The following is a 16270-nucleotide window of genomic DNA, read 5'->3' as shown; positions in this document are numbered from 1 at the left end:
CTGGCCACGCTCAGCAGAGGATTAGGGTTTCAGCACACCCAGGAAAACACATCCTGAATTTCCCAACAGGTGGTTGGTTTTTTTGTTTTCCTTTTTGCCCAGTCTGGATGATGAAACAACTCCACCTGCTCTGAAGTCACGAGCAAACCCAGAGTGGGCCTGGCCTGGGGAAAATAAAGAGCCAGTGTCAGTCCTCAATGAGTTTCTCCCTGGCAGCACCGGAGGTAGGGGAGGCCACACCCCACATGCTGCTGTCACGGATGAGAGCAGAAATGACTGGACACCATTCGGCAGCTACAAAACTCAAGCCCCAGAGCTGAGGGCTCCTCTTGCTCCTCTTGCTCCTCACGGCCATCTGGGGAGACGTTCTGCCTGCTTGGATGTGCACTTCACCACGGGCATGGGCAACCTGTGACAACTGCTCTGGGCTGCACTAACGCAAGGCCTTTACGAGCTGCCCTACGGGGCGCAGGGGGCTGCAAAATTACATCCTTAATTATATACATCTGTGGTCACCAACTGGTCGGTCCTGCAGCTGCTGCCAGTCCACTGTGATCTCCAGGTTGCTAAAAGTCCAGCGGTGCCGCAGGGCTCAGGCAGGCTGCCCGCATGCCATAGCCCCCCGCCCTTCCCAGAAGCGGACAGCCGCTGACGTCTCTGGGGCCCTTCGTGGTGGGAGCTGGCTCCATGCACTGATCCCACCCCCAGCACCATCCCGGCAGCTCCCCACTGGCTGGACACCGGTGGCTGAGGCTGAGTGCAGTGCTGGTGCTGCGCCCCTTTCCCTGGCTAGAGACAGCTGTCGGGAGGGTGTAAGGGTGGCCACGTGGCCGGCTGGCCTGAAGATCGACTCGAAACGGGGAATGCCCAAGTCTTGATCGTGGCTCTTCCCTGACTCATGGCACAGTGCGTGGGTGCCCTGGACTTTCGGTGCAGTGAGTGGGAGGGAAGGGTGTGAATGGAATGCAGGATTACGACCCTGTGAAGGTCACACAAAATTTCTGTGGATCAGTTTCCGCATCCATAAAATGAGGCTGGTGAAACTCTGTCCCATACCTCCAAGGCATGTTGTGAGCAGTGATCTCTGGAAGGTGCAACAGCTACATGCTGCTGTTAATGCACAGCCCCAGAAACTTGAGCCCGTCCGGCTGTTTGTCAGTGGAACACATTCAGTACTTTCCAGCTCCCAGGGCACACTGCTTAGCTGATACCCCTCAGCCCATTTCGGGAGATACCATCTCCCGGGGTCCCAGCTCGGTGCTCATTCAGCATCTCACCCCACCAGAGTATGAGCCAGGCAAGTTTGGACCTCTCTTCTGCTCCACAGTAACCCTCTCCATCAACACCTCCTCCTGGGCATGTGGTCTGCAGCTGTAGGATTCTCTCAATCTCCAGTAGCCACGGCAACAGGACCCACTCTTGCCCAAGTGGGTCTGGCCAGGAGCCTACCTGCTGTTCTGCCATGCAGACCTCGCCAGGCGACCTGTATTTCCATAGTGCCCGGGCTTAGTGGAGAACAGAGGCTCCTGTGGGTTCCAAATGCGGCAGCCCAGCTGTTCGGTAACCACTCAGCCTGAGTACCCTTGAACCTCAAGCACAGCCACTGCTGCCCCGCACAGTTTGCAAAGCCCTGAACGGCATGTCTGGGCCCCTCTTTCCATCAAAACATCCCATGGCAGCGATAATGCAGAGGCCCAGCAAACTGCAGATTAACAAGGAGACGTACCTGGGTGACGGTGGCAGACAAAGGCTGGAAAACGTTGATTTGGCCAATGACCTGGGCTCTCCAAGAGCTTCCTCAGGAGAAGTTTCTCAGTCCCAGGCTGGGCCAGGGAGAGAGACCTGGAATAGCCAAGTGCCTGCTGGTGAGGGCTTGTACCTGGCATACGAACAGTCAGACTGGGCCAGACCAAAGCTCCATCTAGCCCAGTGATCTGTCTTCCGACAGCAACCAATGCCAGATGCCCCAGAGGGCGTGAACTGAACCAGCACTCGCCAAGCGATCCATCTCCTGGCGCCCCTTCCAAGCTTCTGGCAAATCCGAGGCTAAGGCTGCAGCTGTCCTGCCTCCAAGTCCTTGGCTGGCTGATTTGGAGTCGGAACTGGAACTCAGGGATCCCACAGGAACGCTCTGGCCACAGAGCTGCTGACTGTCCTGGGGCGCTCGCTCTCTCTCACACAGACACCCCAATAGCATCCACAGGTCTCAGTCTCAGCCAGAGGAAGAGCAGGAAACACTTCTGGACTCTCAAAGGTAGTTGCAGGATGGGGCAAACATTCCCCTTCCAGCTCCAACCCTAAGGCATGTTGGACTCCTGTGCCCACCGGACTCTTGCAGAACACAGGCAAGGGCTTCAGTGAATACATGCCCAGGATCAAGTAAGCATCACACAAGCAAAAGGCTCTGTAGGGCCATGGGAAAGCTTGGCCATGGTCTGAGGAATTGGCCTGTCATCTTTTCAAGACAGGGTTGTGCTGGCGTGAGCTCCCCACAGTCCATACTGAGTTCCTGGAAGTTTACCTTAATGAGTGATCTCTATCAGCTCAGGCTCCTGTATCAATACAAAGTAGTTAAACATTGGAGCCAATAACCCTCCTTCATCTGGACTTGATATCCGCCAGAGGTTTGAAAAGAACCACAGAACAAACAAGAATCTAAGACAGGGGCCACCAGCTGTCAGAAACCTGGGCAGACATGCTCTTGCGGAGGACACAGCCACCAAGGAGGAACAAGAGGGCTTTTGTGTGGAAATTCCTGTCAGATCCTGGGGGATGGGGTAGAAAATCAGACCAGGGCATGGATAGCGCCTGGATGAGGTCAACAAAACTTTCCTTGGAATTCCCGCCTCTCCACCATTGTAATGCAAAGTAACTTTGGTACAGATGAAATTCTTACTCCCAGTACAGCTCAGCTAACCCCTGCATGGGCAGACTGCAGTATAGGAATATCTTCTCCAAGTGGGGCTATTTTAAAGGCCAGTTTGCTAGTGAAGATAAAAGAGATATTGTTAAAACTGACAGCTTCAAACTGGGCCAAGCCCCACCCCACCCTTCTTCCCAAAATAACCGGTTTTATTCTAATTTCAAATACCTCCAGAAGGGCAAATCTTCAGCCTTCCAAAAAGAGGTGAAATAGGGGGAAAAAGAGCCATGAGGCAATGAAGACATAAGCCTCAAAACTGCATAGCCAAACCCACAATTTTGCTCACGGGAAAAAATACAATCTGAGCACAACCAGCATTTGCTTTGCATCCTGTCATGCAGGATGGGTACACATTCAAACACCGACTGTCACAGGGCACCCTTGGGACTGTGCCTCCTTTGTCTCCACGTCACAGGTACTAAACCCAGGGCCTGAACTGCCATGCTATTGAAAACAAAAAGCTGGCGAATGATTACAGCCACTTTACAAAGGCCGCGCCACCTGGTCCTTTTTACATAACTGCCAGGTCAGGCCAGGGAAGGCAAGTGGGATTTGTGAGACAGTAACGAGGGAAAGAAATGAGGCTGGATGCTGATCCCTGTTAGTGCAGAGTAAAATGAGCAGCAACTCCAGGGGAATCAGCTGAGAATCAGAGCAAAGGTTGTGACAAAGGGATTAGGAAATGATCAGGGAACCTGCTGGTGGCTGGTGAATGATTGATTCTTGCAGAGAGCAAAGGGCCTGGTGACAAGCAAAGCGTGTGCTACTATCGCCTCCTACCACCTCCCACTGACCCCGCTCAGCATCAGGGGAACAAGGACAATGCACAGCAACACCTACTTGCTGTTCTTCTATCATAGGGGTAGCCGTGTTAGTCTGGATCTGCAAAAGCAACAAGGGGTCCTGTGGCACCTTATAGACTAACAGAAATGTATGAGCATAAGCGTTCGTGGGCAAAGACCCACTTCGTCAGATGCAGGTCACAAAGTGGGTCTTTGCCCACGAAAGCTGATGCTCATACGTTTCTGTTAGTCTATAAGGTGCCACAGGACCCCTCGTTGCTTTTGCTATTCTTCTGTGACCTAACAAAAATCCAGGGCTGCCACTCAAATGGGTTATACAGTGGAGGGAGGGATATTCTTATTTTAGCTTGGTTATTTTGTCAGGTTTAGAAACTCCAGTGTTATTGCTATCTGGGAATTTCAGAGTTTACCAAAGCAGCTGGGGATGGGGGGACCTTTAATTCCTTTGGTTGAAGGAATCATGCTCTCTCGATTGCACAAGGGCAGAAACCCCCAGAGGAATGTGCAGCGAAGAGCTGGCTCCTTCTTAAAGCTCAGGAAGCTGCCAGGAAACCCTGCCAGGTGATTCATTTTGAATGAAGGGATTGTTTTGCTTCAGATAACCTGGGACACAGGTTTGGCCAAAGGCGGAGAGCGATACATGATCTGCTTCCTGGTAAGGGTGGCGCTTGTTTCAAAGGAAGCTCGGTTCACAGGCTCCTGGGACAGAGCACATGCCCAGCTGTATTGCTTGCAAACATCATCAGGCCATCACTGCGCTGAGCCTGGAGTGAGTCATGAAAGGGATCTAACCGCAGCTCCACTCGCCTTTAATAATGGCTAAGGAGCAACAAAACCCGCTCCCACAAGGTCATCCCTGCATAGCATCTCCCTGCATGTTCGGCACTCACAGAACCCACACAATGTACAATTCACTGTGGCTTCCCGTGCAGGGAGGTTCCACAGTGGGCCAGGGCCTCAGCGTTAGACTGCACGATGCATCCTTTCAGCCAGTTAAGCCTACCTTAAGTCAGGCAAGAAACTGCTCTTCCTCTGCTAACATGGCAATGCTCTGCCCTCATGGTCAGGGGCTGGCTCCAGCACCCAGCTCAGCAATGCCCATTGCTACAAATATAGTTCACAGGTGACCCCTCCAGAGAAGTCAGTGCTCTGCAGCAGGGCTGAAGAAGACGGGAAGAGTTTCCCTTTGGGCTGTGACGTAAGCTGCTGTGACTCAAGCACTGAGCAGTGGCAGACTAGCTACTGGGCCCACAGGTCCTGTGCCCAGGGCCCTGGCCAAATGGGGGCCCCGATGCTGGAAGCAAAGGGCCCAGGCCACTGGCCTGGCAGACAGGGCCAGGGAAGCCCACGTGCCCTGACCGCAGTAGCACTGGGTTGGGGAAATCACCTTCCCCCCACTCAGCAGACCCTGACCCCATTCCCCCCAGAGGCTGTGGGGCAGCAGAGGAAGCATGTGCGCCCAACCCTGCTCTCTGGCAGAAGTGCCCAGTAGGAGGGGGAGAAATCCAGCACCCTGACCCTGCTCCGCCACAGAAGTACGGTGTGGGGCCCCAGCCCCTGCTGCAGCCCCAGAACTGGAGCTCTCTCTGCCAGCTGCAGCTCCAGGACAGCACTTCTCTAGTCTTGGGGCTGAAGGGAAAGGAGAAAAGGGGTTGTGGGGCTGCGGGGGGTGGGGGCAGAGCGGGGGCAGGGGCCTGAGTAGGCCAGGGTGGGCCGTAAAGAAGGGACAGAAAGAGAGATGGCCACAGGCAGACAGGGCAGAATGGCGCAGATGAGCCCCCACTTGGTCTGTCCCAGGGAACCTCAATCTGCCTCTGGCACTGAGACTACGACACAGTCTGCACCAGTGCCAAGCAGGGATTCCAGACATTCTGTGTAATAGCTGGTGAGGGGTACGATTGCTTCACTCTAGAAATGCAGCTATGAAACTCCCATTGGTTGGTTGTGGGCTTTTTCAACATCTGCTCCCTTTAGCTAACGTTCTGAAAGGCATTTGGCTCGTATAGGCGAGGTGAGGCTAGATAAGAACTTACAGGGACATTCTTCTCAATAAAACATGCAGTGCTGCAGCAGCAAACTGGTTTGCATCCCCAGGCTGGAAGTTACAGCTACACAAGTGACGATTAGCGCTATGGTGCCATTTATTGGTTTTTATAACAAGGGTAATAAATCACTGGAAGAACTTACCAGGGTCATGATGGAGTCACCATCACTGGAAAATTTGAAATCAAGACTGACTGTTTTTCTAAGATACACTCTGGAGTGCAGTCCACAGGTGCTGAATGTGAATAGGAATTAATGCTGGGAAGTCCTATAGCCTGTGTTACAGCAGTGGGGTCAGATCAGAAATCACTCGGGTCTCTTACGGCTTGAAAAAAATCTATGAACGTGAGAGTCTAGAAACTGCTATTTTTATTGGGTTGAAATGTTAGAGATGGAAAAATAATCTATGTTAATGCTACACTGCTAGAAACTGGTCACTTTCCATGCAGAAGACAAACCAGATTCAAGCTGAACCTCTCTGGTCCAGCACCCTTGAGACCTGACTGGTGATGAACCAGAGACTTTGCAGAAACCCAGGAGATCAATATTGTCTAACAACATTACCAACCCTTCCACTGCTTGCTGGGCTCATGGAAGACATGTAGGAGTACATTAGAGCTAAAGAATAGCACCGGACGCTGACAGCCAGGACTGGTGGCTGGAAACAAACTTTATGGGACTGTGGGAAACTTGGCCGTGTCCATAATAAATCTTCCTCTGGCTAACTAAAATCATACTTGGCCACAGATGTTGGTAGACCAGAGAGTGCCAGACTAGAAAAGTTCAACCTGTATTAAACTCTGGCTATGTTTATATTAGCCAAACATCTAGGAAACTGGAGAGGTTAAGGAGGACATTATAGGAAAATCCTAAGGAGGTTATGGGTCCCTGAGAACCTGGCATGTAAACAGGCACATTTCTGCTGTGATTTTAGCACCTATGCACAGAGGCCAGATTCTGCCAGCCAGAGGAATACAAACCCACCTGGAAAGTGCCACAAGCCTTTCCTGGACATATTGAAAGACAGGGGCTCCAGGCCTCCGTAAGACCACTTCAAACATTTTGCACAACTGAAATACTCCATTAAACACACAATAGATCACTTTTGTTCACACTTCCTTGACCTCCCCCCACTTCTAATTCTACCCTCCAAGACAGCGACAGTCTCAATGTACTGGGGCTGACAGCTTCATTTTCAATGTTTTACGACTGTAATGTATAATGTAGCTGCTTATTGTGAAGCTTTCTTAAAAAATCCACTTACATTTTTCACAGCTCTGGGAAAGGCTGGCAGAGTGGAAGGGGCGGACTCAGACAAGAATTGCAGAAGACAGACAAAAAGTTAAAGCTTTTAAATTGCTATAATGCAAATTGCCACCTCACATCCAAATGTCCAGCATCAAATGTCCTTCAGTTGGACCCTTAAGCTTCCGGGCAGCATTGCCCTTACTTTGCCTTTGCAAAATTTTAATTATTATTAATGGATTTTTTGTTGGTGGTGGCTTGTGTGTGAAGTGAAATCAACGTTTCCTGACATACAGCAATAAAAGATCCTCCTTCCCGGCCTAGCAATGGCACATTCTTATTTTCCAACTGCAACTACAAATCCGTCATCGTTTACGGCTGTGCCAGATTTCTTAAGTACAAGAAATGGTAGATATGTCCACAGAACTGTTGGTTTAAATTCCCTGAGGTACTGGGAGCATCGATTTAACTAGCACGATGACCACTCCTCTGCAAACACTACTATTATTTCTAATCACCTTTTATTTCAATACCTTTCAACCAGCTGTTTCTCTGCTGCACCAGTAGTAGTGTGAGCTTAGGCACCCTCGAGTAATCTTGTTTCATTTTTGTTTTGCAGCCCAGTTGGTTAACACAGGGCAGGGGGGTGCAAAGTGGGGGCACGTCCCAGCGGGGGTGTGGAAGGTGCAGCTCTATCCACCTCCTCCCCCACGGCTGATGCTGGCTCCCCCGGCCTCCTCCCCAGACTCCGTTGCTGCAGGGGCAGAAGGGCTGTGGAGACCAATGGGAATGGCAGCCCACCTGCTGCAGCACCCGCTGGGCCAATAAGAATGCTTGAAGGAGTTGCTGGGGGGCCCAACGTACAGCATTTGCACACCTCCGTGCTAACAGACGCTTGTGGTAGCACTCCCAGAGCACGTGGCAGACAGTCTTTGCTCAGCCAAGCTTGGGGTGGCGTGCAGAGGTGGCTCTGTAGCAGTGCTGCGTCATCAACAACGGCCCGGTGCTGCCAGATTGGGCTAGTCCTGTCGCCCGTCACAGCGGAGATGTGGGCACCAATTTCCCAAACCCAGCCTGTGATTGACTGGTTGGGCCTTTGGCATAAGAACATAAGAATGGTTACACCGGGTTAGACCTAAGGCCCATCCAGCCCAGTACCCTGCCTTCCAACAATGGCCAGAGCCAAGTGTTCAGAGTGAATAAACAGAACAGGTAATCATCAAGTGATCCCTCCCCTGGCGCTCATTCCCAGCTCCTGACAAACAGAGGCTCAGCCCACCATCCCGGCCAATAGTCATTGATGGACCTGCCCTCTGTGAATTTATCCAGCCCTTCAAAACAATCTGGACAAACTGGAGAGATGATCTGAGGTAAAAAGGATGAAATTCAATAAGGAAAAATGCAAATGACACCACTTAGGAAGGAACAATCCTTTACACACATACAAACAGGTAAAATGACTCTCTAGGAAGAAGTGCCGCAGGAAGGGATCTGGGGGTCATAGTGGACCACCAGCTAAATAGGAATTAACAGTGTGACACTGCAAAAAAAGCAATCGTCATTCTGGGTTGTCTCAGAAGGTGTGTTGTAAGTAAGAAGCAAGAAATAATTCTTCTGCTCTACTCTGTGCGGATTAGGCCTCAGCTGGAGTACTGTTCAGGAAAGATGTGGAAAAATTTGAGAAGATCCAAAGAAGAGCAACAAAAATGACTAAAGGTCTAGAAACGTGGCCTATGGGGGGAAGATGGAAAGAACTGGGTTTGTCTAGTCTGGAAAAGAGAAGACTGAGAGGAGATATGATAACAGCTTTCAAGTACCTAAAAGTTGTCAAAGAAGGAGAGAGAAAAAAAATTATTCTCCTTAAACTCCCATGATAGGACAAGCAGCAATGGGCTTATATTGCAGCAATGGAAGTTTCAGTTGTACATTAAGAAAAACATCCAAACTGTTGAGGTAGTGAAGCACTAAAATAAGTTGCCTAGAGAGATTTAAAAAATCTCCATTGATGAAGATTTCTCAGAGCAGGTTATACATCTCCTGTCAGGTATGGGCTATATGGGGCTTGGTCCTGCTGTGAGGGCAGGGGACGGGACTTGACGACCTCTCAGGGTCCCTTCCAGTTCTATGACTCAGTGATTAAACTCAGCTTGAAAAAAGCAGCTTTGTAAAGCAAAACAGGCATAGCAGGCTACACCTCAGTTATACCACCTGTCCCCCAACACCGATGGAGCCAAGACTAATGCTGGCCTGCACCATAAGCACTTTAGGGGACAGAACTAAAGAATCAAAACAAGAGTGAGAAATTGTAGAATTAGTCTGCCCTCAGCAAGATGAAATTCAATAAAGAGAAGCGCAATGCACTTCACCTAGGAAGGGAAAGATCAAATGCGTAGCTACAAAACAAGAATAACTGGCTAGGCGGAAGTACTGCTGGAGAGGATCTGGGGGTATCACAGATCACAAGCTGAGTGGGAGTCAACAATAAGAGGCAACTGTGAACAAGATGAATATTCTGGGGTGTATTCATGGTCATGTGGAATTTAAGGCACAGGAAGTAATTTTCCCACTCTGCTCATTGTTACTGAGGGCATAGCTAGAGTACTGTGTCTGGTTCCGGATTCCACACTTTGAGAAAGATGTGGACAAAGTCCAGAGGATAATAGCAAAAGTAGCTAAGGTATTAAAATGTGACCTAGGAGAAGAAGTTAAAAAAGTGCACATGGTTAGTCCCGTGAGAAGATCCCAGTTATCAGATAGGCTACGGGTTGTTACAAAGAGGATGGTGATCAATTGCTCTCCAACCCACTGAAAGTAGTACCAGGAGCAGGGGGCTTAATCTGCACCAAAGGGGATTGAGGTTAGGTGCTAGGCGTAGGTAATTTCTGGAACAGGCTTCCAGGGAGGTGGTGGAATCTCCATCTTTGGAGCCTTTTAAAAAGAGATTGGACAAAAGCCTCTCAGCGTTGATCTAGGTTTGCTTAGACCTGCTTCTGCACAGGGGTCTGGACTCCATGACCTCTTAAGGTCCATTCAGCCCTACCTTCCTGTAATTCTGCAGTGCAGCTTCATTCACTATCACCTTCCCAATGACATTAGGAAACAGACCTTCTGCATATTGCCTCATTGTTCTTCTGAAAGGAATTGAGATACTGTCTCCACAGTGGCTGGTTGTTTTCTGCCTTCCTTACACGTTGCCAAGTGATGAACAACAATACTCAGTGTTTTGTCTGTGCAATCTTCCAGCATTCCAAGCACCGAATTCTGTAGGGTGTCTTCATATTTTCACTTCATATTTCACTGTAAGGATCTGCATTTTTTGATGAGGTGAGTTTCTGAACGTCAATAGAGGTAAGAATTTCCAGACAGTGACTTTACAATGCCATGTGTTGTGTGAAATATTCGCAGTAAATCAACAGGGCTGAGGATTTCTCTCAGACATGGGGGACCAGTGCAAACTGCACGTAGCAGTCAAGGCCTAACTCACTGTTTAAAAAATTGTAGAGGGGAAAAAAACCCTGTTCCTGAAGCCCAGGCATCAGTTCTGGTTAGACTCAGTTCAGATGACAGGTGCATGCCTGCCATCTCGTGGCAGAACGCTATTAAATAACCTGGTACTCTGGTCCAAATTGTGAACAAAAGATGGAGACTTCTGGCAAAGGAGGACAGACCATTGTTAGAGACTGCAAATCCCAGTTTCGTCTAGCCCTGATCAAACAGTGAGATATGGCATCTGACGTGCCGGGGAAAGCCGTGTTCTGACGGGGCAGGAAGGAGGATGAATGGGCAATGCTTTGCAACAACGCCACAGAAGTACAAACAATGGTTCATGCCTAGGCTCCCCTCCCAGCCGCATTTGCACACTGTCTATAACATGACCGGTGTGGCATCTGTCTCCCTCGTTATGCCCATTCCATTAAAGTACAAGCCCACATTGGCCAATTGCGCCTACCTCCTAGCCCCACGAGAGCCCCATCTGTATTCCATTTCCCGTTCCTGTGGGGGCCCCCGGTGCAATTCGGCTCACACATCTCTGTGTTGTCTCCTCCATCCTCAGGGGCAATTCTCACACTGTCTGGTTCCAGTCTCTCTCACACGTCAGTTTGGCATCTGCACTGGATGCCTCACCTGTGAACTTGAGCAGCAGTCCATTTGGTTGTGGTTGATTTTCTTGTGTTTATTGTAAAAACTCACCAAACATTTGAACTTCCCGTTCTTAAAATAAGCTGCAGGCTTTAGCGTGGGACCCCCAGACAGGCCACCGTCTTACAGATACAGCTGCTAGACCTGGCAGTTGGTGTTAGCTTAAACTCCCCAACCTCTGGCAGCCTCCTGGGAAGAGGGCGCGTCGTATGTTCAGCCACGTCCCATTCGAAGGCAGAAGATTTAAGAGCCCCAAATTACTGCAGTGTTCCTCAATTTCATGCCAGTGAAATGCTATTGAAATGAATTGAGCTGCCCGGGCAACTTACACCATTAGCTATCACCCCAGAGGCACTGGCACAAATGATATCTCAGCATGCAGCGTCAGATACAAATGGCATGTCGAGCTAGGGAAGGACAGAAAGTACCACACAGAACTGTGATCAGACACCTTAAACGCCTATCAAATTCCAAAGGGGTCGATGGAAATGCCTCTGAAATGTTCCAGATTTTTTAACATGCTCCCCATAGAACGGGAACCGCTCTGTCGAACTTCTGAAAGAGTGACAGCTGAGCACTGGAGAGCGTAAATGTCACATGGAAGCTGCACTACAAGGTGTTTCCAGGAGGGCGAGTAGGATCTTGAAAAGAGCCAGCCCAGTGGCAAGAACAATTCACCTCTGACCTCCCCAGCGGCTTTGTCCCAGGACCCAGTCCCAAGGTGTTTCATTCCCAAGGGAGGCTGGCGTCCCCTGGAGACACTGTTGTGCACGTCACACGCTAGGCCAGACTCCTGAAGGGATTGGGTTGCTCCTGGACTGGCACCCAGAGGCCAAAGTTCTGCAGGCCTCTGCTAACACAGCTCACAGCAGTCCTGCCCACAGCCGCCTCTTTCGGCACAGGCAGCTCCTAAGGCTCCTGGAACGGGGACATAGACTTCAGTCAGTCTTACACTGTGCAGTGTACCCTGGGTCGTGCTGTGGATCCTCAGCTACCACTGACCAGAGTGCTCAGCACCCACCAGGATCAATGCCCCTGCTGTGAAATCAGTTCCTGCTGTGAGTCTGACATCACCACGGACTTTTGTTCCACTTCGACTTGGGTCTGGCAGACATCTGGCTCCTGTCTCCACCTGTGACATCTGGTTTCTCGAAAACACCCTGCTAGCAACAAAGGGAGGCTTCCTAGTTAGAGGGGAAGAGGTACACAACTTATTGACCACGTCTGCAAGGGTAGAAAACAGCTGGGCAGACACCCCTTCGGAAAGGGGTGTCTTCAAGTTGCGGCTGGGAAGGTCCAGGTTGAACATTAGGCAAACTTTTTCACTAGAAGGGTGGGGAAGCATTAGAATGGTCTACCCAGGGAAGTAGTGGAGTCTCCATCCCTGGAGGTGCTTAAGTCTCGCCTCGACAAAGCCCTGGCTGGGCTGATCTGATGGGTTTGGTCCTACCTAGGGCAGGGGGCTGGACTTGATGGCTTTTTTAGGTCTCTTCCAGCTCTATTGTTCTCTGATTCTATGAAGGAGAGCTGCTGACTGCCGAAGGCCGATGCTACAAGAACAATGACATCCAGTTATCAAGAGCAGCCATTTCTGAAGACTTTGCAGGAAGCCAAGGGCTTTCCTAGGAGAATTTGCCACAGGAAAAATTCCTTTTCAAAGTATTTCTCTCCTCCTTTGCAATGAAATAACCAGCTCTAAACTCCTCTGCCTCTCCCTTACTACTTCAGTGCAAAGTGAAAAGCGTTTTTCCTTCACTTGCCCTTTTCCCTCTCTTTTCCATTGGGGGATAAGGGGAAAAAGTAGAAAATGGGTGGGGGAGGGACTGAAATACCCACATCACCCAGAAAACACATCTGTGTTTCCAAACCCAAGCTAATTATACTTTAAGTGAAAGCAAAGTAATTTTTGTGGTTTTTGCCATTACAAATTGCTACTTTGTTTCCAAATGGTTGGGTTTTCCAGTTTGAAAACCATGGTAGAAATGAACATTTCCTTGCCAATAACACTGGTTGTGACAAAAAGCACATTTTTCAACCCAACAGTGTTTCAGCTGAAAGATTCAGCCAGCCCCAATAAGTCAGCATGAAAAAAACAAAGTCCATGCTGAGTTCAGTTGGTGCCTTCATAGATGCCTTGTGGCACAGTGAGACAGGGCAGGTTTGATTCTCCATCCCTGGGCAGCAAACCTTCACAGAGAAGCTGTGCAATCTGTGCTGCTAGTTTCCCTTGGACTACAGAAGTATAGGCGCTCAAGTAACGGTGTTGTCCAGCCCTGTGATGGGTCAAGCTTTGATTCTTAGCTAAGCTGGTGTCTCTGAGCCCACCGAGGAAGTGAAACAGCCCTGCTGCTCGGCGGCTACTTGCTTTCCCAGGGCCCAAACTATGTCACTGCCCCACTAGAGCCACACTCAGAAATCAACCACAAGGGCATGGTGGAAGTTATTCAGCATGGGGGAGCCCAGGAGCAACCCCTCACTCTGGACCTCCGAGTTGCTCAGTGTGGCTCTGTCAAATCCTGCCTGGGACTGCAGACAGGACAACGCGGTAGCGGCTGCTCACGCTCCACAGACCCCACGAGGAGATCTGCTCTGCCTCCCCCACCAGAGATCAGCAGCAGGCAGCGAGCACCGCACAGTCTGACCCCAGCTGGGCTTGAGCCTGGCTCGAGAGTGGCCTGGAAAAGCAGAAGGCACCAGTTAGTGGAAAGCCTGGCCTGCCTTGCCGCAAAGTCCCCTGCAATCGCCCCGGGAAAGCAAACTTGGGATGTGTTAGCAACGGCTTCAGCCAGGGCAGCCTCCGGGGATTTCTGGCTCCAATGCTTTGGGCTTCATGCCTGCCCATGGGCAGGAAGCTCACATTGCACTCGGGGAGAGCTTTCAGCAGCCAGGCCGCCTGCGTCCCTTTAGGACAGCTTGGCTGCATCTCAGACCGGGCAGGCTGGGCTGCAGGGAGGGGCTGTCCACAGCGCAGGAGCCAGCTGAGGGGTGGCAGGGTGACGTTTCTGTGCGAAATAAGTCAGGCAGAAATAGGCGAGGCTGCTGAGCAGGTGCCAAGGCAAGCTCAGGCTTGCTAGCTGCTGCGCGAGAACTCACTGTGCTAACCCTCTCTGCCTGGTGCTGTGCAGCGTTCGAACAAGTCACCGCCCGAGGGAACGTTCTCTGTCTGCGCTCTGCCCACCAGCACAGACAGGCTGGCCAGGCCTGGCCCTGCAGGGGGTGCAAAGCTGCCGCGGGCCTGATGCGGGGGGAAATGGAGGATTGTGATTTGAGATGCTGGGGAGGACAGAACCAGCTTGCACCCTAAAGGTAACCCCCAGCTCTGCCCTTCTGCACCTCTCTGGGGGACACCGTGAAATCCCCACCGACAGCTCTAGCAGGGTCCCCCTTTCAGTGGAGGGGAGCAGGAGCAGAGACATGAGTCATTCCAGGAAGCAGAAGGTTTCCCCTCAACCCCTCAGTCCCAGGGGATCTCCCAGAGCCCCTTGACCTCTGCTGTAGCTCTGGGGCTCCTGCCCCATCTTTGGCTACCCCCAGCTGTCTCTGAGAGAGGGAAGCCACAGGGCAGAGGGGCTCCTCTGAAGTGTACTGTGTCCGTGCACATTCCCCACGGGACAGGTCCAGGGAGGTCCATGCACTTCCCCCTCAGCCACACAGGGATCCCACCTCTGCAGAAGAAGCGATGCAGAGGCAGCTGAATCATCTTTGTGAATGGGCCTGAGATCCTGTTTGCAAAAGCGCCTCATCCCACCCGGGAGCAGCTCCCCAGGGCGTGGGCTGGCCCAGGGCTATCAGCGTTGCCCTGCTCTGTCACACCGACTAAACCCAGCTCTCTAATTCATGGCACCCAGTGTCAGCCGCCTCAGCACCACCAGAGGTTAAGGGAATGGAACCACTTCCATCCGAGGGGCCACTAACACAGCCCAGGAGTGCCCAGCGCGGAAAAGAGGCGGCCAAGGGGGAGATGATGGAGGTCTATCAAATCATGGCTGGTGCAGCGAATGGGGCAGTGTGATTTCTCCCTTCCCAGAGCACAGGAACCAGAAGCAGCCCGGGATTAGCGCAAGCGAAGGGAAGCTTTTCTTGCCACCTGTGGAATTCGCTACCGGGGGACATTGTGAAGGCCAAGACTGTAGCTGGATATTTTCAAAGAGCCGTTCGTGGCAGATGGGTGCAGCTTCGGCTTTTAGCCAAGATAGTCCAGGGCAGATGTTCTGGGTGCCAGAGGTGGGACTGCATGACGGGGGAGGGGTCACTCGCTAATTGCCTGCTCTGTTCACTCTCTCTGGGGCACCTGGCACGGGCCACTGTCAGCAGACAGGACACTGGGCTGGATGGACCTTTGGTCTGACCCAGTGTGGCCGTTCTTATGTTCTCGGTCTCCATCGCAACGGTGGAAACGGTGTGCAATCAGCCCGCAGAGGGAATTAGTATCCTCGCCAGCAGAAGCCTTTCCTCTACATTCTGCCCACTGGGACAATTACCCAGGCCCCCGGGTTCACAGTACGTCAGGTGCCACTAAGAGCAGAAACAGACCTGCAGGGTGTAGAAATTCCCCCTCCCAGATGTGGGTAGCAGACAACTTGTACACACGGTGGGTCTCCCGTCAGAGCTGGGCCAGTCACCAGCAGGATCCATGGCCAACCCCAGGGTGTGTTTGTTCATCTGCTGCAGGGGTATTTCCTTATTCTGCTGCTGAGTCTCACCCCTGGGACATCTTTACAGGGCTCAGTTTAGCGGGACTCAAACACAGGACACAGCCTGTTTCAGTCCAAACAGCTTCTAGGTTCAGGCTTCCACAAGCTGGCCAGGAGCCTGCAGAAAGAATGTGCTGGCTGTAAACCGCACCAGGCTGACAGGGGAGGCGCCTGGCTCCTACCCAGAGTGGAGGACTGCCAGGGCAGAAGAGGGGCCTGCTCAAATTTCCAGTGTGTGAGTGAAGAGTCCTCAGTACTCTCCCCTGAGATGAGAAAGGCTGCAAATATTGCACACAACCCCCCCACTGCCACGCTCCTACCGAGCGGGGAAGGGGTGGCCCAGCGTGCCATGGCTCTGTATGGATTCCCTGCCCCGCTCCCTTTAAATGCCCTGTAATTACCCTAATATGCTCTAGCTCCAC

Source organism: Carettochelys insculpta, chromosome 13 (assembly GCF_033958435.1).
Source record: "Carettochelys insculpta isolate YL-2023 chromosome 13, ASM3395843v1, whole genome shotgun sequence".
NCBI classification, from domain to species: Eukaryota; Metazoa; Chordata; order Testudines; family Carettochelyidae; genus Carettochelys; species Carettochelys insculpta.
The sequence above is the reverse complement of the archived record's forward strand: the minus strand, read 5'-3'. Positions refer to the sequence as shown.